Below are 22309 nucleotides of genomic sequence, written 5' to 3' on the forward strand. Positions count from 1 at the left end.
CCTGTGTGAATCGGCATTTTTAACGGTGAATGTAATTAAGACAGCATATCGTTCTCATCTCATAGGCGAACATTTGGAATCGAATGCAGAATTAGCAGTAGGTAGTTATATACCGAGATATTCTGTTGTTGTTTCGTATGGCACTTGCCATGGATAAGTCCGCTGCTACGAAGACAGCTATTTTAAGCCGGTGGGGGAGCGTCTCTTGTTTCTTTGGTAGCGTCAACTAGGGCCAAGAGTACGACTTTGCTACTCACGCATCACTCATTTGCTTACACAACTCCTGTTTACATGAGGGCACATTCACACATATCTCACAGAGAGAACAACCATTCCCAAACCGGGACTCGAACCCAGAACGTCCAGCTCACACGGAAGAGACGCTACTCCTATGCCAGGACGCCGGTCCAAGATATTCAAAATTGGTGGACAGGATGTAGACTAAGTCTTCTACTAATTAAAAATGCGAGAACTAATTTTTGATGAAAATGATTTTTTAAATGTATTTTTTGATATTAAATGCATGATTTTATATTATATTTGTGGCTATTATTATTGTGTTTGTATCTTGCTATTATTATTATGTTTCTAGTTGTGTAAGTAAATGCGTATTCCAATTTTATTATTAAGTTGTAATAAATATTGTAGACTTTTTTCTTAGCTTATCACACTTACGTCACTGAGTGGACCACAACACCTTGAAAAAAATTCGAATAACCCATACCCTGGAAAAGTCTGCCCACTCCTTTATATAATGTTAAAATTTGAACGAAGGCTCTGTATAGAATTTTTAAATATTCAGGGAAAATATGTTATTTAATGTCAATAATAAATTACATGGTGTCATTTTTCTTCTAAACTTATTCTATAATTTTGTTCGCTAGTGTGGAAGTTAAATTAATATGCTTGTTCACTGAAGTTAGCAGGAAAGAAAATTTAGCAATCTAATAAAGCGATGAAAAACACATTTTTTTCTAAAGTGGGGAATATGATTCTCTTTATATTGCCTGACAAGACTTTTCTAAGCTATTATTTGTTTTTAAAACGAAAACGAATTCGAGCTCATTTTTTAAAGAATCGCACATGTTTTTTGTAATATTTGGAATGAAAAATTCTTTTCTATTGGTATTTTTTCTTCATCGTAAGAAGAGAGGAAGTAATTACAAAGATGTTTCAGTCTCACGAAATGAACAAATCTTGATGGGCTTCTAAAGCCATTTCTTCTTTTTTTTGTAAGGATTCATGTTTTGTTGTTCAGTAAAAAACAAAAATAAATTTATAAAATTAGTAGCAACATGATTTATGTTAAAAAATAACTCAAATGATAAGAATAAATTAACTTCTTTAAACTTTTAGTTTAAACGTTTTATTTGTAAAAGATTTTTTAAATTTCTAAATCAAATCTTTAGTTTATGCGGATTTTGATCTTCTTAATATCTTTTAGTATTTTGGGAAAATTATGTTTACTTTGTAATTTTACATTTTAGTGTCATTTGGTGAGTTCTATTCATCCTTATCCCGAAATTCAGTTTCTAAGATGTTATATTTTTGAATCACATGTGAAGGCTAAAACTAATCAAATATGATATATATGTCTTTAAACCACGCCAAATTAACGTAATTAAAAAAATTGAATCAATTAATAAATATATATTTTTGGTTCTATGTCTAAATTTCACTGTGAGTTTAAGATTTAATGATAAAATGATTAATTAGCAAATCTGATAAAATATAAAGTTTGTAAGCGATTTCAATTTTTAAATTGCACATAATTTAAAAAACGTAATTTAACATGTTAAAATATAATTGAGGTGAAATTTATTGTAAGCTACAATGTACTAATAGATTTATGTACTAATTTTTATTCTGTTTAATATTGTTGCAGCTAAATAAATTCTGTTTATGGTTGTTTTTTTTTCAAACTTTGAATGGAATTTCAAATTTAGTGGAATACTCAAAGTTTTAAATGAGTCTTTTTTGATAATGAAGTTTTGCAATAAATAAGTCATATCACCTATAACTGACATACAAAACTGGAATACAATATATGTACGTTTTAACTTTAAATAATAGATATGTTCTTTTATGACTGTTATGCGAGTTTTTATCTTTTTAAAAAGAATAATAATGGACTATCACTACTTTTGAAAATAACTATTTAACCTTGCAAATTCCAAAAATTTTTGCCTTTAGCAATACATTATTCTTTGTGAGATTATTTTTTGAAATTTATTTACATTTAAAACTGAATACTTTATTATGTACCAGCCGCCTTTCATGACCAGCCGTTAGCCAATCTTAATGTTCGTTAAAATGTTAATAATTAAATATTTTATGCAATTCCTATTTTAATAGCTTCTTCATCAAAATGTTTTAAAACTTCATATTTTGATAGTCATATAATTAACTCACAATATTATAAAGGTCTTCAGTCATAACGTAATATGTATCGCTCTAATTTTCTATTAGCTCCCGTAGAATTTATGCCTTAAATTAATGTGTAAATGATTAATTTGAAATTAATATAATAATATTTTTTACTGAAACAAAACATTTTTTTATAATGATTACTGATAACAGAGTCACTGAGCGTTTAAACTTTATGGGCACTAAAGAATATCTTTCTTAATTTATGTATAATCTCAAGAATTTGTCAACAAAATTTTCTCAGATTCATCATGAACAGATCGATTAATTAACAATGTTTAATTTTAAATACATCAAATACTAAGAAAATAAAACGAATCGTTTAAAATAATCAGTTGAAAACAAGTTAAAAAAAACTACTTAAAAAAACGATATACTTAAAACGATAAGCATATACAAAAAATATATAACTAACATATATACAATTTAATTACAAAAGCATACAACTAACCTAAAAATAATTTAAATCAAGTCCGCATCCGTTGATAATAATTGTCAACAATCAGTACACAATGCGCATGCGAGAATTTTCATCGCCAGTTACGGTAACGCAAATGCTTGAATTTTTCTACGCCATTTGGGGTAACGCTATGCAGATTAGAAATTTTTAATTTCCTTTATTCTGTTTTATTTTAATTCAAAAGTACTTCAGATTGAATCTGAAAGATCGATTAATTAGCAATGCTTAATTTTAAATGCATTAAACATTAAGAAAATAAACAGAATCGTTTGAAATAATTGGCCGAAAAATATTAAGCCTAGCCTTATGATTCTGATTTTGCATATACAAATAAATAAATAATAAAAAAATAAATAAATAATAATTTTTTTTTGGCTTTTCTGTATACACCAGAACGGATCGAATCATTAAAGAATTCATTCAAAATCTAATTTTTGTAAAAACAGTATGTACGATACTCCTAAGCGAAATAAATAAATTTTTTTGGAACAAAACTGAATAAAATACCTTTGTTAATATACCATATTATTCTTTAATTATATCTAATTAATCCTATTCTTTATAATGGTCATCATTATTTTATTAGATTATTTATATTAACAGCAAGAAAGAAAAAATAGATTAAAAAAAAAATTCAATCTTGTGCAAAAGGCTAAATGAATCAGGTGAAATATATCTCATATATTTACATAGTAATGGAATTTCATGCTTCAAAACTATTTCTAAAACTTCTTCAAAAAATTTCAGTAATAGTTTTGTAATGTTTTTTAGTAATAGCTTTAGTAAATTCAAACCTAAATTTCAAATTTTAAATTACCGAGATATTATCTAAAAATGATTTTATTGACTAAAATGTTTTCTTGTTCATTTTGTATTCAATAATGTACGTTGTATTTAAATGTAGACTACTTGAATTTTATAAAGTTGCTTTCCTTCTCCGATTATTTTAAACGTTAGAAATTATTTTTATTCATATATCAAAATTTTCAAATAAGGTAATTAAGGCAACAAAACCGCTTTTCTAATTGTTGACAAGATTACAGTTAGCTTACTCGCCGCCTGATTATATAATTTAGAATCGAATTTTTAACATTTAAGAATACAAGGAATTGCTTTTGCACATTTTTTCGATAAATCTGAGAGATAATTTCAGTTTTCCTTTTCAAAATAGAAGAAAATAATTGGTATCTGGCAATAAATAGACAGTTCCAGAAAATTTGAAATATCACTTACAATCAAAAATCCTTTATTTTCTATTAGTCGATATCTAAAATATACCTTTGTCCATAAATTAGTTTCTTGTGTTTGTGGTTTCGTTGCTTGTAGTAATTCTCTATAGCTAGAATTCTTTATTTCTGTTTAAAATGAATGCATTACGTTCGTCATTTAATCTTTTTACCCATTCTACAAAGAAATGAAACATTTGAAATTTTCTTTCTGGTTTTCTTGAACTGAATTCTGGAGTAACATTGAAAAGTTCTTTTCTTTTCTTTTAAATTAGCTTTTTATTCGTGGAGCACAACAATATAACAATCTGATTCTCCAAGTTGTGGAGAGTTAGAGATTAATCTGAATTTTTTGCTTTATATACTATATGTGAGAACAATAAAAACTTCTCTAATAGCAATAAAAAGTTGTTTAAAAAGTTGTTTCTTGTCTTATTAAACTTCTTTTCTAAAGACGGTATTTTACTTTATTTTGTAAAGGTGTCGCTTTAAAAATAAATAGAATTTTGTAACATTTTTATGTAAAATGAATTGTTTTTCAAGTAGCAATTGGTAGAAAAGAATAGACCACATTTCAATCTCAAATATTAATGTATGCAATATTAATTTTTCAATGCTTGTTAATATGTAATAAAAAGTTTGTATTCCATTTTTTGTCAGTATTTTAATCAAGAGTCTCATTTTAATTTATAAGAACATATTAATTCACATTTTTATTGAAAGTAAAAAATAACATCTTTTCATTCGTAAGTTCTTCAAATTTCTCTAAATGTTTTCAAAATAAATTTAACAATAGTTAATGGAAAATGGTAATATATAAAATAACAGATTGGATTACTATGTAAAATAATATGCCTCTTGTGCCTAGTTTGAAGTTTGGTGATAAAAGGAATTAAATTAAATTTTTATTTCATTAAAAATACTCCGTGGCAAAATAATTTAAATTTCGAGTTTTTTTACTTTTTTTGCATTTGACTGAGAGTGCTTCAAACTTAATTTACAAAGATATATCAAGTTATATTTTAATTAAAAGGGAAAAACAATATTCTTTCGTTTTCTGATTGTTAAAATTTATTTCTTAATCTTTGTATTTTTTTTTCTTTGTAAGGAAAATTCAATTAATATGAATGAATGAAGTTTTCAACATTCTAGATCCAAATTTAATAGTAATAATTAATTCAAATAAAAATATGTTTGCAGAACACGCAAAAGTTTGTATTAGCAATAAAAATAAATTAAGGTAGTTATTTAAATTTTGGATTTGGAAAAAGAATTCTATAAATCTTTTTAGGAGTTCAATAGCTTAATTTGTAATCTTATAAATCTTATAATTTTAAACGAACAATTTTTCTATATATATATATATATATATATATATATATATATATATATATATATATATATATATATATATATATATATATATATATAAATTTTATATCTAGAAAAAGTTTTGCTTTTTAAGTTTATATGTATAGGTGTATTTACTGAATAAAAAAACCCTCGATTTTACACAAATAAACACATTTTTTTGTAACTAAATATTGATATATGGTTATACGTAAATGGCTAAAGCAATGCGGAAGTGGAGTAGTGGTTAGGGCTTCGGACACATAAGCCGTTATACCGTGTTCGATCCCGTGTTTGCAATTTATTTATATTAAGCTTATAACTTTAAAAGAGGTGTGAAACACTTTCCTTCATGTTCTGAAATTATAAATAGCGAGAATTAAATTATTTTTAGGAAACGAATTTTAGATAAATGCTTACTTTTTTTAAAGGTTTAATTACACGTCATTAAATATATAATTTTTACTAAAATATTCCATGGAAAAATAAATCCAATTTTCGATACAATACATGATTTAATATCTAGAGAAACAAGAAATTTTTTTACAATTTTTTTTTTATCTGTGAGGACAATATCAAATTTCTTACCAGACAAATATCAGTATTTTGCGATGTACAAGCAGTTCAGGAATCCGTCAGAAATTCCATCTAGGGTTAGGGATCTATAACATTCTATTATTTGATATCTAGGACATTCTTTTGTCCTAGTAATTAGTTTCCCCAGCTTCTGGTGTTCATTTCTTTTCCTCGAAATTCAGTCATTCTTCCTAAAATGGATGTCGCTGCAAATCGTTTATTCTATTCACTAAATGTCTAAGAAAGGATACCAATTAAAACTGTCTCTATGGTTTCCTAGAACTCAGTTTCGGATTAATATTAAAAAGTTTTCTTTATCTTGAGAACTCCTATTTAATTTGCTGAACATATTTAATTTTTTTTGGATATTAAAAATGTGGAAAATAGACGAATAATAGTAATTTGTTTGTTCTTACGTGTTTCAATTCCTACTTTATTATTAATAATTTATGGTTTGTTATTAATAATTTTATTTCACTTATGTCTTGTTCAATAAAAATACTCGGTTTATTAGTTATTCCTAACATAAGATGTGTGATGACACTTTACTGATGCAGAATGAATTTTTATCTATGAGCTGCTGTTTGAACATAAACAAATAGAAGATTCAAATTGTGTATTTTAATTTTTAACAGAAGCGGTATTCATTTTTCTATGTTTCTAAGCACGTAATACGATTATTTTTTCTATGTTTGTGTTTCTATGTTAGTGTCAAATTTAATTTTAATATATATATATATATATATATATATATATATATATATATATATATATATATATATATATATATATATATATATATATATATATATATATATATATATATATATACAGTATTTTTTCTGTTGCAAATTATAATTTCTTTCTTTATTTATTTCTATAAAGAACATAAATAACAGATTTGTCTCCTTTGTTCAGTTTTGTTTTCCTTGTTCCATATTAGATGAAAAAGGGAAAAAATACATAATTTCTGTTTCAGTAAGAGTTCACTTCATTTTTTATCTTTGCAATAGAAAGCAAATTTTTGAGTCAGATTGTTCTCTTGCTAAAACAATTAAATCTTAACGAGTACAAAAATATGCTTTAATTTATTTTCATTTCCCTTTCAGCAACCAATAATAATACTATATTAAGCTGAAAATTTATCTTTACAACAATCATAATAGCTTTCAAAAGAAATTTTAAGGAATGAAGAAAAAAATATTTGCCATTAATTGTGATGCTTTTCATTATTAATTGTAATTGTTTCATTTCAAACATTATTAAATCTTATTCATTGACTATAGCCACTCATAATAATATAATTTTTTGTCATAAAAATTCCAATTACATTAGAAATAAGGAATTTATTTAAAACTTCTGAGCATCAAATATATCTGAGGGAAAAAAAGCAAAATTAAGCTTAAACAAAGCAAAATGCAGCATAAAATATTACTGGTAAAGCCAGAATATCGGCAAAAATGTGGGATAGTAAAAGAAATAAAAATAACATATTATTTTAGATTCATAAAAATCTGAAGAATCTTTGAGATGAGATTGTAAAATAACCGAAGGTGCAGCATAAAAATATGATCTACATATGTAAAATAATATATAAAAAGACTTCTGAAAAAAAAAGTATATAAGATGTCATACTGAATACCGTATGAAATAATCAGAAAAAATGGGATTTATTTTTAGCGCAGAGAGCTATCAAGTTGGAGAAAAAGCTATTAGATCTTGAAGTTGCAGTGCTATAATTTTTCATATTTGTAAAATACATCTTTTGTCATAGCATTAAAAGAAGTTCGTCAGCCTTTTACCTTTTCAGTGGTGTTACTATTAACAATTGTCCATCATTAACATCAAATCATAGATGGGATGGTAAAATAAAAGAATTTAAAACTTTTTGCAGTATGATAAGATAAATAAAGAAAATAGTTCTACCAAGGAAGAATGAGTTTTTAACTACTTAAGCTGCGCGTTTATTTCTCATAGAGATTAGTTATCTTACATTGAACACATGAAACAAGTTTGAAGTGATTTTTGATAGATGAAATTTGTAAATCTTTCCTAAGAATTATTTGTTCATTATTACATACACAAAGAAAAGCTCACCATTAAACAAATTCAAAAGGAATATACAAAATTGCAAAACTGATATCAGAAAGAAACCACCTCGAATTGCTTATTCTTTACTCTCAGTCAGCTACCAAAATATCACCACACATTTCGGGGATACCACAGTAAATCGAAATGATGTGTAAGCGATTTCCTCTTCCTTTTTTTTTGAGTTTGCTTTGAATGACAGGATGAGTTTCTCAATTTTTTTTTTTTTTTGTTGTCGCTCTATCCACTCTCAAATAGCTTTTTTTCCGATAACTTGGAAGGCAGAATTTTATGAATGAAATTTCCTTTTTAAAAGATGTAAAGAAAATCAGAAAGTGTGTGTGCTTTAGAATAATGGGATCCTGAACTTATTTTTATCGGTTTTTGTACTTCTTCTATTGAATACAAGTATTTTGTTAACGTTTATCCATTTTTAAATGGGATTTATTTTAATTGTTATACTATTTTTTGATTCCTTAAAAAATATTGTTTAGCAATCATGAAAATATTTTAGTAAATTTAGGTAAATAGAACATCTTTCATTAGAAACAAATGCGTATACGTCATTAATTAAATTATAGTGAAATAAGAAATCATCAGAAATGGTCTCTCCACAACTTTCTCACATGATCTGTAATAAAAATACTACCTCCTTCTTGTATAAAAGTATAGACCTTCAGAAAGGCACTGAATGTGATTTGCTCCCAGATTTTAAATGCTTCATAATATAATGAAAAAACAAAACAAAAACGGAATATGTATTTATTTTGGATGCCCCTTTTAAAACAATTGAAATAAAAGTATATATATATATATATATATATATATATATATATATATATATATATATATATATATATATATATATATATATATATATATATATATATATATATATTATTAATTCTGTATATATATATGCATATAGACTTTTATATAGAACTAGTTTCAAGATTATATACCAAATCTCATTTAAGTCACTACATTTTTTGGTTATCACAATTATTTATATACGAAAGTACATATTGACATGTAATGAATCATCTGACATATATGGTTATAAATTTTATAAAGTACCTATTGACATGTAATGAATCATCTGACATATATGGTTATAAATTTTATAAAGTACCTATTGACATGTAATGAATCATCTGACATATATGGTTATAAATTTTATAAAGTACCTATTGACATGTAATGAATCATCTGACATATATGGTTATAAATTTTATAAAGTACATATTGACATGTAATGAATCATCTGACATATATGGTTATAAATTTTATAAAGTACATATTGACATGTAATGAATCATCTGACATATATGGTTATAAATTTTATAAAGTACCTATTGACATGTAATGAATCATCTGACATATATGGTTATAAATTTTATAAAGTACCTATTGACATGTAATGAATCATCTGACATATATGGTTATAAATTTTATAAAGTACATATTGACATGTAATGAATCATCTGACATATATGGTTATAAATTTTATAAAGTCCTACATTTTAGATGTTAATTCTGTATATTAAACTTTATTTATTTAGCTCTTTTAAATTATGCAGAAGTAGCAGTCACTTATTTTCAGGACAAGCAGACTTTCTATGAATTCATTTCATTCATGATTTGATTTCGTGGTATAATAAACAGATCTGCAAATGTGATGTAAGTACCATATACTAAGTTACACTCGTCTAGAAGTCTTAAGCATTTTTAAATTATGTTGTTCATAAATAAATACAATTTCAAATGGTGTCCCTGCGGTTGAGAGAGATTTGAAACATTCGCGAAATCGTGACTTTGAATATTTTGACGGTCACTGTACTTTAAAAGAATGCATTAAAATAAAAAAATAGTATAATTCCAATGATTATAACGATGTCTATCACTATTAATTTGTACTGTAGATTATTGCCTCTTTTTTAAATCTAAAAGTCTTTTATCTCCTCTCTATATATACGGTTAAAAAAGTGAGTTGATTTGATCTTATAGTATTGAAATTCAATCTACTTTACAAAGTAAATTTGCGGAAGTCAATGTTTTGTCAGTACACAATATAATCTTTATATATATTGATATACCTGATTTCCACTCTTATAGAGCACAGGGTTTTTTTAAAGGAAAAGAAGACATTAACTCATTTTTATTTTTATTTGATTATCTTAGCTTTATGACAATGTTATGTGTATCAATTCTATTGAAAACGTTTTTCTTTGTTTATCGTAAAATTTTGTTTTAGGTAACGACATACAAATGAAATAATAAAACGATTAATGTAATTTATTAATATTCAATTATAAACATTTTTTATTAGAGAAGACAACAATTTGTAGCCTCAACAATAGGCCGATTGTATATTTTAATGTTTAGTGACGCGTAAAGAGTAGAAAGCATTTATATATTAATACAATTGAATTAATGTTTTAAAAGTTATATAAATTTAAAAGCGGAATGAGAAAAATAAATTCCAGTACCTCAAAAGATAATATACATCTAGAGCTTTTAGTAGCTGTTCCATTGCGGTTTTAATAAGTCTGTGTAAGGCATGGAACTCTGCTCTGTTAGAAATAATTTTATATACTTTAAACAGAATGCTATTAATAATTAGAAGGCTATATAAATAGTTATACTTGTATATATAGTTATGTTTGTAATATTTAAAGGTCAAAAATACTTTGTTAAAGGAACCTTGAACATCAAGCTATGGATGCATTTAACTGAAGATAACACAAACCAATATTTTACAAGAATTAGCTACTAAATTTCCATAAATCATTTTGTGGAAATATCTTTAAATTAATTATGCCCTTATGCTAATGGTACTAATTCAAATTTTATTTTTTATTCATTCTTACGTAAATATAATAATTTTAACATTATAACAGTATAATATTATGTAACTTGCAACAATTTATATCTTCAAATAAAGATAAAAAAACACAAATTTTGCAGGTAGTTAAAGATAAACTTATTTTCGGCTTTCTTTTTTGATATGATAGGATAAGTGAATGTTAGAATCTACTAATTGGTTAGACCGATAAAAATTATAGATCCGAAAATAAGACTTTTTTAAACATTTACTGATGCAACAAAATTAACAAGCCATATCCAGAGGGGAAACAATCTAAAAGGTGTGGAATGTATATCATGTACATCACCAGTTAAACCCTACTAAAAACTAATCAAAATTATAAGATTATCAACAGAAAACTAATATAAATTATAGAGTTATCAAATGAAAACTCATCAAAATTAAAGAGCTCATTTTGTCGACTGGTATAGTCTCTTGATAGAGCCAGAAACCAATCGAAAAAAATTACGTTATAAGTGGGTGGAAGCAAGGTTTTGACAGAGCTTAATGGGGAATATATGTTTACTCCTTAGCTCCAGGGGTGCAGAGGTTTCATAAGGGACAGAAACTATTGATTAATCTCGTGTGCTTACACGTGATCGAGTGGAATCATATTTCTTGCATTAAAAACATTAGTGCCAGCTGCAGCTTATGCACTAAGCTTCTTTACAATGAATCATATTTGAAAAAAAATCTCTTCTGCCTACTTCAGATGAAAGTTAAATTTGGTCCCTTGATAAAGTATGAATTTGAATAGTTCTAAGCGTAAGTTCAAAAATTTGTACTTTAAATAAATTTATGAAGTGTTACAAAATTGGATACATGTAATTTAAAACAAATTTTAATGAATTATTTCGTATTGATGCTATATTACATTAGAATTATTTGGAAAAGGAGTTAATTTAAAACGATTAATTTACATTTAATTAAATGAAATTAATAGCTGGATTTGCAGTAATTTTAGAGTTAAAAAAATTGCAAAAATGAGAGTTTATACAAATATGCTAAGTATTGTCACTTGATTGTATTTGCGTTTTAAATATATATATATTAGAGAGTTATTATAATGCATATTAGAAATATTATTATACCCTCATGTCCAAAATTCAGGTCACAAAAATGTTTTTCAAAGTAATTCTAAATGGCTACTAGTAAAATTTAAACAAATTATATTTTATATATTGTGAAGGATCGCTAACACTATATTAACCTTTGTTGTGGGAAAAAAATGTTAGTTTTGGGGGAGCTACTGAAATTAGACCGTTTAGGCATCTGGGACTTTTGCCTGCAATTTTGTGAATATTGCATTAAAACAAAAAATTGAACCTCTTTCCAGTGAGAATGAGTTCTCATAATCGTTTAGACGATGCCTTGAGATGGAGAACCGTTGGCAGGCTTGAAGCTGGACAGTCTCAAGCGAAGGTGGCTCGATGGTGACAAGTGGCCCCGAAAGTGGTATGCAGGTTGTGGAATCAATTCCAAACAAGTGGTACTGTAACTACGAAGGCCGGCCAAGGCCGTTACAGAGCAATGCCGCATGCACATGATCGCTATTTAGCATTAAGCGCATGACGGCATAGGCTGACAACGGCTCCTAAACTTGTTCGTGACCTTGCTGTTGCGTCTGGGATAAGAATTTCCAGACAAAAAGTATACAGACGTCTAGCAGAGAAGGCTGTTTATGCCCGGCGACCAGTTGAGTGCATCCCTTTGACTGCATCCAACAGAAATGTCCGGCTGTTGTGGTAAATAACATATCAGTCTTGGCTACAGCAAGAATGGGGGCGTGTTCTTTTCAGTGACGTGTCGAGATTTACCACACAGAGTGACACTCGTCGAATCTTTATCTGGAGAGAGCGAGGATCTTGTTATCATCCCTCCTACGTAAAAGAAATCGACAGATTTGGTGGCAAAGGAATCCTTATCTGGGATGGCATAATGTTGGGCAATCGTACACCACTGAACGTCTTCTATGCGTTTACTGTCAATGCACATCTCTATAGGGATGATATCCTTGAAACCTATGTGATGTTGTTCCGGAGTGCGTTTGGCCCAGACTTCATGTTTATGGATGAAAATGCGCTTCCACACAGAGCCCATATGGTTGACGATTTTCTCGAGGAAGAGGATATTCGACGTATGGACTGGCCCTCGAGGACTCCGGATCACAATTCTATTGAACATGTTTGGGACTGTCTCGGAAGAGCCATTGCATAGCTTAACCCCCCTCCTAATACCCTCCAAGAATTAAAAGCCGCGCTTTTGGAAGAATGAGCTTTGTTGCTCCAAGCATTTATTGACACCCTCATAAAAAATATAAAAACTCGTTGTGAAGCCTGTATAGCAGTGCACGGTGGTCACATTCCATATTAGACAGGCTTTTCCCGAGATGAATGCTTTATCTCTGATTCATAATGTAACACTTTTTGATATATCCTGTTTCTTAATTCCCCAATTAAAATCTTTTCCATGTTGTTATGTGCCTATGTTCTTTCTTCCATTTTAGTGTACCTCTGTGCTAAGTTTCATGGCCACACAGTGAATAATTTTTCATTTTTCGCAGATTTTATGTCTGTGATCTTAATTTTGGACATGAGTGTATATATTAGAAATTATAAATTTTAAAGGATATCAAGATGTGCATCATGGATAAGCAGAGAAACAAGAAAACATAGCTTATTTATTAATATTCTTTTAATTATTCATAAAACTATCATAAAAAAATAATTTTTTAAATGTGAAAACTTAATCAAAAAATTTTAACGGATATTCTAAAACTTGCTTATTTTTATAAGGGAATCAAATCTTTCAATAGATAAATCTCCAAAACTCAAGAAAAAATATTTTACTATGCTACTTAATCGAATATAAACGGTTTTTATTAAGGAATATAATTATATAAAAGATTAAAAAACATGGGTAATAAAGGAATTAAAATATTATAATTCATAACGACTTCATAAATTCAAATAATTTTTGTGAAAGAATTTTTAATTAATTTTTTTAAGGAAGAAATTTTATTGTCTTAATAGTTTCATTATGAAGTGATAGAAATATTAAGTTTCGTGATGTGTGAAAATCTGAAAACTGAAAATTTGTTACAATCAATAAATAAAAAAAATATGCAATTACTTTATTATGCCAGTACTTAAAGAATGAATGCAAAAAATATTATAATAAATTATTTTCTTAAACGTTTCAACTTTTTTTAATGTTTTCTTTATAGCATCATTAGTTATTAGTGGAAGTGTTCCTTAAATTAGAAATAAAGTCCTCTAGAACACGAAAGTATTAACATAATTACATTAATTTGTGTAGTATTATAAATTAGATGCAATTACTATTGTTCTAAATATCGGTGTCTTGAACATTGCTTCAATAATAGGATTTTCTGTCAAGAGAAAATAAGGCCCACTAACATAGTTAAGAACTAAGACTTTGTAATATAGATAGGAAATATATTTTATGCAGCTTATTTTCGAAATTTAAAAGGAGAAGCTTTTAATATTTCTGTTTTTTAGATACAGTTTAAAAGTAAGTTTTTTTTTAAATTACAAAAAAAAAAGAAAAAAAAAAAAAGAAACTACAGAGTTGAACTTTTGAATACTGTTACATTTTAAGCATGTCAATTTTTTTCAGAATCAATATTTTTCACATTTTTAGAGAATAATACATATTTTCGAAGCAATTACTTTAAAGAGAACTTTACATATTTGTATAATTTACCCAAAATATAATTTAATTTAATTAAATTTAAATTATGAATTTTTTTAAATTTTTATATTATGAATTAACAAAAATTTCAATTTAACTTAATTACATTTTAAATTACTTAGTTTAACTGGGTCGACTTCATTTTTTATTTGTCTATAAATAATGCAACTAAAAATATTATTTACCTTCAGCATCAGTATCACCAAAAAATCCTTTAAAAATTCTTTTTTTTTGTCTTTGTGTTCTTACAAATAACGAGAAGGTACAAATAAACATATAAAGTTTGTCTTACTATAGCACAAAAAATTGTAAAGATAAAAAGAAAATTAAATCATCCCTTAGATCAGGGAGATGAAATATTACTCCCATTACAGTGATATCTCCCTAAAGCGCAAGAGGCTTTCCGTGAAATCGAAACAATAGCTGCCTCCAAGAAACAGAAACTACGGAGATAAAAACAATGGTCCGGATTTATTTCGATCCAGGAAAAAGGCGAAATGTGTAAGGCAAAAGTAAACTTTCCAGACATCTCGTAGGTACTGTATTTAAGGAAATAAAAACGGTAGGAGAGTGTCAAGTTTTAAATGTAGTCTTTGGATTGGATCCAGATATTGATCGAAAACTTATGTGGCAAATAAAATTGCCACAGGGAAATTGCTATGTAACATTTCTTTGCCCACATAAAAAATCTCTAATCTTTGTGGGATTTAGGGTATAAAGAGTTGAGCAAAGCAGGGCATTATTTATCTATCGACCTGAGTGGCCATATTTGGATCTGAGGAAAGCATGTAGCTGTACCTTTACTGCTATACTATCAGAAATTTTTTTTTATGTGAGAATATGAGGAAAGTAATTCTTTTGAGTACTGGAATAGAAGTTAAATCTTCACCAATAAGTGTGGACTGTCTGTCTGTTCAAGGCCCGAATTAATTTGCAAACGAAGCAAAATGGGGCATCATTAGAAAAGAAAAAAACAATAGTCAATATCCTCTGCATTTGATATAAATAGAATGCTTTCTCGATAAATGTCTAATAAATATAAATCTGTAGCAATGCATGGAAAGAAAAGGACTTCCTTCATCACATTATTCAAACTATATTTTGAAATGCAAAATAAATTTTATCATTACAAAAATCAAATACTTCTAATTATTTATTGTTAAAGGATAAGGATAATTTGTGACTCGTTTGTTGTGGATTTCAAATGAATTTCTATGGATTTCTAAAAGAAATTCAATTTACACAAGTCAACATTTTTTTATCTAACTCCTCCTAGAAGATTATATTGATAAATTATATGATGTATTAAATGTTAAGTTAATTAAGTGTATTTATTCAACCATTTTCTCAACCTCTAATTGAAAGAAATTTTAAATTAAAAAAAATACTTCTTGTATTTATGTTTAAATGTGTAATGCTTTTATTAGAAATCTTTCGATGTATTCAGTCTATATTCATTGAAGAAAAATAGCAGTCATTTAATTAATGCATTAATTTAATTAAGGCATACCTCCATCACTTAAAATTTTAAATTTCACAAAAAATAATTCTTCTAAATAAAGTAGGAACCAAAATATTTCTTCCTGAATTTAACATGTTTGGAACTCTGATGTTCATTAATGGGTGTGTCTATATAGCATGTAATTAGTACTGTAGTCACACTATCCATTTATACACGAATTGACAAATGTATCAACTTGGCAACCATCCATACAAATCTAGTTACCTGGATTAGTCCAGGAAATGTTTCCAGGTTGTACAATATTAGTTACGCGAGGGATGTTTTAGGAGAATAATAAAGAAATAATATTTATCAGTTTTCGAAAAGAATGGGCATCCAATAAAAGAGAAAATCGTTCTATTTGATAACTAAGCAGCACTTTTAATCTAGCATATTACTGACCTAATACAGTATATACTAACATAAACGATTTTATGATACTTAGTGGAAAATAATTCAAACCTGCTACGCACATGGTTTTATCTCAGCACTCCATGTTGCATAAAACAGTTTTTTAAGAAGAAATAAATGTATAGATGACAATGGTTAGATAGTATGTATAGATGATAATGATGTATAAATGCATAGATGATAATGATGTTTAATGATGTATGAATGTGTAGATGATAATGATGTATAACGATTTTTTATTATTCTGTTCATCTCAGGGTTACTCTGAAAGTCTTAAAATATTAATATCCTTTAAATATCAAGAAAACAACCCGCTACTCAAAAAATTAAATTCACAAAATGCTTAGTTTTGTATTATTTAAGTTCATACATAAAAGTCTAAAAAATATCGTTTCTCTAAGATTTATTATCAGCCAGTTATATTTCTTTTGTGGTATTTAATATAAGTAAAGTTATTTAGAATAAAAAGAATGAAAAATTATCATTTGATAATAGCGTAAGAATTGATACTGTCCAAGCTCCATAAACTGCATGCTATTTTAAAATGCAATTAATCCAAAAACAGAGTTCTGAAATGAAATAGTCAAAAATGAGTAAAATGAGAAAAAAAATCGAAACTTAAGTATAAACCGATGGCATATGCAAAGATCATGTCGATATGCTAAGATTTATTATGTATATATATCTCGAAATAGGATTAATCTCGGTGAAGTATTTCTTTTTCTTAATATGCCGTATTACAGATTTTCTTATAAAGCTTTCAGAAAAAAAAAATGTCTTTGTATTAAGTTTTGAGCAAGTCGGCAACCAAAGTGAGTACTCCAAAGTAATTTTGTTCTGTTCTATAAAAAAATCTAATACTTAAATATAATTTGTACTAGAAAGTTATTATTTAAATTTTTTTAGAAAAGTTATTAAATTTATTTAGACGAATATGCAACTCAAAAAAGATTATTTTTATAAATATTTCATTTTTAACTTCGATAAAGCTACATTTTAAGCCGATATAAGTAATTTTTGTTTATGAGTTTTGTTAAGCATTTAGAACCAATCGGGTCAGTTTGAATTAAATTATTTCGATAAACTAATCAAATTATTTCAGATTATCACCTAATGTTTATAATGGCTACAGTGAGGGGAAAAATATAAGATTTATTTAATCTGTCTCTTAGTCATCTGAAATTTTTTAAAATTAAGATGCTTAACTTAAATAAAAGTTCCATAATTGGTATGCTACTTTGATTTATCAAAATTCATCATTTCTGTTACACGGAAGCGCTTTCGTTTTATCTGCTGATATATTTTAAATGTGAGAACATACAGGGATAGAAAAAAAAGAAAGAAAAATCTGTTAAAAATGCATGCTTACTTTCACAGATGCCATCAACGCATTACTAAAGATGATCTTTTGATCGAAGAGGAATACTGTTTTTTATTCACAACTTTTTACAATCAAAATAACTTTAATTACATTTTTATTTAAAGAAGATATTTTGTTATGCACAACTGGAGATTTTTAACAAAATAATGATAAAAAGAAGTCCTGGTTAGGTTTTTTTAAAATTTTGAACACATGCATAATCAAAACGATTTAAAATAGAAATTGTAAATCTCTGGTATTCAAGTGAAATATGAAGTATTTATTTTTGTCTGATGCGGAACAATAATGCTTATTTAAAAGTCAAAAGGAAAAACATTAATTCAGATGCTATATTCATATTTCAAGGTGCAGCTGATAAACCCGTACAAACAATTTTTAATATAACTTGATTAGAAATAAATAAATTAGCAAAATATAACAAATAATCATAAGAGTAGACTTTTACTAATTATTAAATTTAATTTGTTTCAAAGTGGCCGCCCTTTGCAGTGATGCAGAGACGCAAAAGCTTATTGACCTTTTCAGCAATGGGCCGCAAGTCTTCTACCTTTAATTTATCCCATTTCCCCCGAAGGCATTTCTTTAAAGCTTCCAAACTTTTGTATGTTTTAGTGCAAGTCTTAGATTCCAAAATGGGCCATACACTGTAATTATGGGATTGAGATTCGGCAAGTATAGTGCCCGCTCTCCAGATGATATCACGTCCGGAAAATGCGCTTTATACCACTCCTCTGTCTTTTTGGACTGGTGAGTTGGTGCGGAATCTTGTTGAAAGTCCCACTTAACATTGTCGAAGTGCGTTTTGGTCCACGGAAATACAGCAACTTCTAGAATGTCCCGCTAATAGATTTTTTGATTTTTTAAAACGCCCTCATCCACAAAAACCAGAGATGTTCTACCGCTTGCTCAAATTCCACCCTAGACCATGGCCGATTTTGGATTTTTGAGATATTCAATCTTGCTGAAGTGCTTCGAACGTCTACCTCTACAGACTAGATTCTATAGGTCTAAGAGCTACGAGCTTTTGGACGGTAAAGAGCTTCTCATTAGTGAAAAGGAATCTCTCTTAGTGTTAACTTGTGTCCCTTTTCACAAGTTTTCGGCGTTTTTGGAGCCACAAGTTTGTATTCTTCAGTGAGAGGCTGAACTTTTTTGAACATGTAAGGCGTCAATCCAAGCTTTGATTTTTCCATTCGTTGAACTGATTGGTCCCTTATTCCCAATTCACGAGCGATCTTTCTCATAGAAACCCTCGGATTTCATTGAACTCGCTTTTTGATAATCTTACGGTTACTGAAAACTTTCACCATACGTTTTCGTTCTCTACCTGGAATTTAACCATCATTGCCAAGCTCTTTGAAATGATAGATTGCATCAGACGCTGTTTCCCGAGGCACATTAAGTAAATGAACGACTTCATGTAGTTCGTTTTCCAACTCTAAAAAACATATATTTTGTCATTGTAAAAAAACCAAAAGTTAGTATTTAAGCTAAAAGATACATTATAAAGTATGTTATAATTGAAGTGGTTGACAAAAAGAAATGAAAAAAAATTAAAAAGAAATTAATTAACTTCTATTTTTTGATGCAATGACTTTGTCCGAGGGTTTTTTTTTGCCTCATCCTGTATAATTTGCATTCAAAATTATTTTTACAACGCAATCATTCTCATTAAAAACTGCATGCTTATCAAACGGATTAACTAACCTGTTCAATGGATTTAATACATTTATTTTTATTATTTTCATTAAATATTAATGGAGAAAGAAATCTGTTGAAATTTAAGATATGTAAGACTTTTTAGAAAATTTAATAAGGCATTCTTTTTCTCTGAATCTATTGTAGAAAAAGTATTTCTTTCACCAATAATAATTATTTAGTTGTCTCCACGATCTGTGGTTTAAATAAGGTGTAAGTAATATTTAAGAAATTATTACTACTTTCATATTATCATGTTATTTTAGCCTGCGTAATTCGTAAGTGAAATATGAAAGGAAAATGCAAATTATACAAGGGGTGTTCGGATGAAAATGTACGAAAGTCGTAACAACATAACTGTTAACATATTTGCCTATGCAGCTATGGGAGAACGTAGCGAGACATCTACGGATGCGATTGGATTCTCCGGCATAAATCTAACTTGGTGCAGGAGAGAGCAGAGGGTCTTATAAAGAGCTCCGTCCAAATGACGTTCAAGGTCCTCTACTTGTTGAATTCGTTAAGCACAGAAGAACATTAACTCTGATGTGTACTGTAATACATTCCGAAGACTACGCAGGTCAATCAAGAACAAAAGACATGGACTACTCACGGAGGGTGTGGTTCTGCTCCATGATAACGTGCGTCGGCACGTTTCCAGGGTCACATACGCGGGACTGGCCAAGTTCAAGTAGGAGCAGCTCGACTATCCGCCCTACTGCCCGGATATGGTGCCCTGTGATTTTCATGAGTTTGGTCCCCTTAAGAAAACATCTGAAAGGGAAGCGCTTCAATTCGTACGGCGAACTCAAGGACCCTGTTAATGACTGGATATCGATACGGCCACAGGAATTCTGGGAAAAAAGGAATCCTTCTGCTCGTTAATCAATGGGATCGTTGTGCTCAGGCCTATGGTGTATACTTTGAATAGAGTCTTCATTTATACCTACAATGTCGTTTCTTACCTTTACATTTGAACATATCTTGTACTTACATATTATCATATTATTTTAGCCTGTCTAAATCGTAAATGACATATGAAAGGAAAATACCAATTATATATTTATTACTAACCACCACACTGATCTGATGGTAAAGATTCTCAGTTAAAGGATCACGGAAGGGGACCTACCCTCATTAAATATTCAGTGATTTTGCAGGCCTTATGAAGTTTAAAATATCATTTTATTATTGCTGTGCTTGGAAGAGAGTAGAGATTACTGCTCAATTGTTATGCTCTTCATTTGCCCAAGGTGCTCTATTCCTATTAAGTCCTTGTCTTGTTTCAAAAGGATATTAAAATTTAATCTAAATAAATTTAGCACCATTGTTAAAGCAACATAATCTTTTCCCCACAACTTTAAAATGAATCTAAAACCAACTTCCAAATGTTTTTAAAATGAACCTAAATGCAAATCTGAAACAAGGAGAAGTAATTACCGAGTTCATTGAACTGAAAAATGAATTATCAGCAGCTGCAGCATATTTTTATTTGTAAGGCGAAAACAAATTCATGTATAATTTAGCAACATTGTCAACTAATATACAGAAAGACAAGTATGTATTTTAAATGTGGAGAAAGAATTAAGAAATACCCACTAACATAAGTACGTTTCTAATAGAATTCGAATCAACGTCGCAAAACATTATCCAATAACCAGAACAAGATTTTCCAATAAGTTCGATAAGCTCCCTCTATCCAATTTAAGTGTGAAGAAATCTAGATTTACATGCGAAGAGCTCGTCGGAAACAGCCGAGGTCAATAGATGAGATCTCTCGATTTGAATAAACAAATTACTTAGATTTGAAAAGCGAAAACAATTGAAAAATGCTAGGCTTCTGTTTTATATCCGATTTTCGTCAGAGATCGAGCACATTGAAGGCGCGGCAACAACTATTTAGACAGGTAACTCTGTTGATGGGTCCATCTGAAAAGAAATTGGCAATATTATAAACTGTTCTGCATTTGTACTGTTATTTGAATACTATTCCATTAACGCTATTTTTTGATTTAAATCTTTAAAAGAGAAAAAAAAGGGATTCTTAATATGCAACTTTGAGAAAAGAACTTTTAATATGAATTTTGAGATTATGTTGTGAAAACTATTGTATCGTGAAAAATAATAATAATAATAATAATAACAACAACAAACAACAACAATAATAAAACTGAAATAAAACTGTCATTGATTGTGCTTTTGTTTCGAGTTCCTTACTAGAAATGAAAATAATAGTAATAATAAACTAATGATATAGTCAAAGTGGAATTCTTTAAGAATTTTTTTTTAATATTTACAATGTACCATTCTGAGACATTTAAAATCTGAACTAAATTTTTTAATTACTGCATTTATTTGTTTATACATTAAAAGAAAATATAATATTTATTATTTTTTGTTTATATTTCTTTACATTCACAAATGTCGGTCATTTAATTGGAAACATTAAGCATGTTAGCAAATTAGAATGGCTATGATATTCAAATTCCTGTACCTAAAACTGCAGAAACTGTTGGGAAAAAAAAGAACTGAAAGTATGTATTATTCATTAATTTAATTTCTCCAATTTGAGATGGCATAAACGGGGGGAGGGGGAGGCAGTTATCAGAAT

This window comes from Argiope bruennichi, chromosome 8, assembly GCF_947563725.1.
Source record: "Argiope bruennichi chromosome 8, qqArgBrue1.1, whole genome shotgun sequence".
In the NCBI taxonomy this organism is placed as follows: Eukaryota; Metazoa; Arthropoda; class Arachnida; order Araneae; family Araneidae; genus Argiope; species Argiope bruennichi.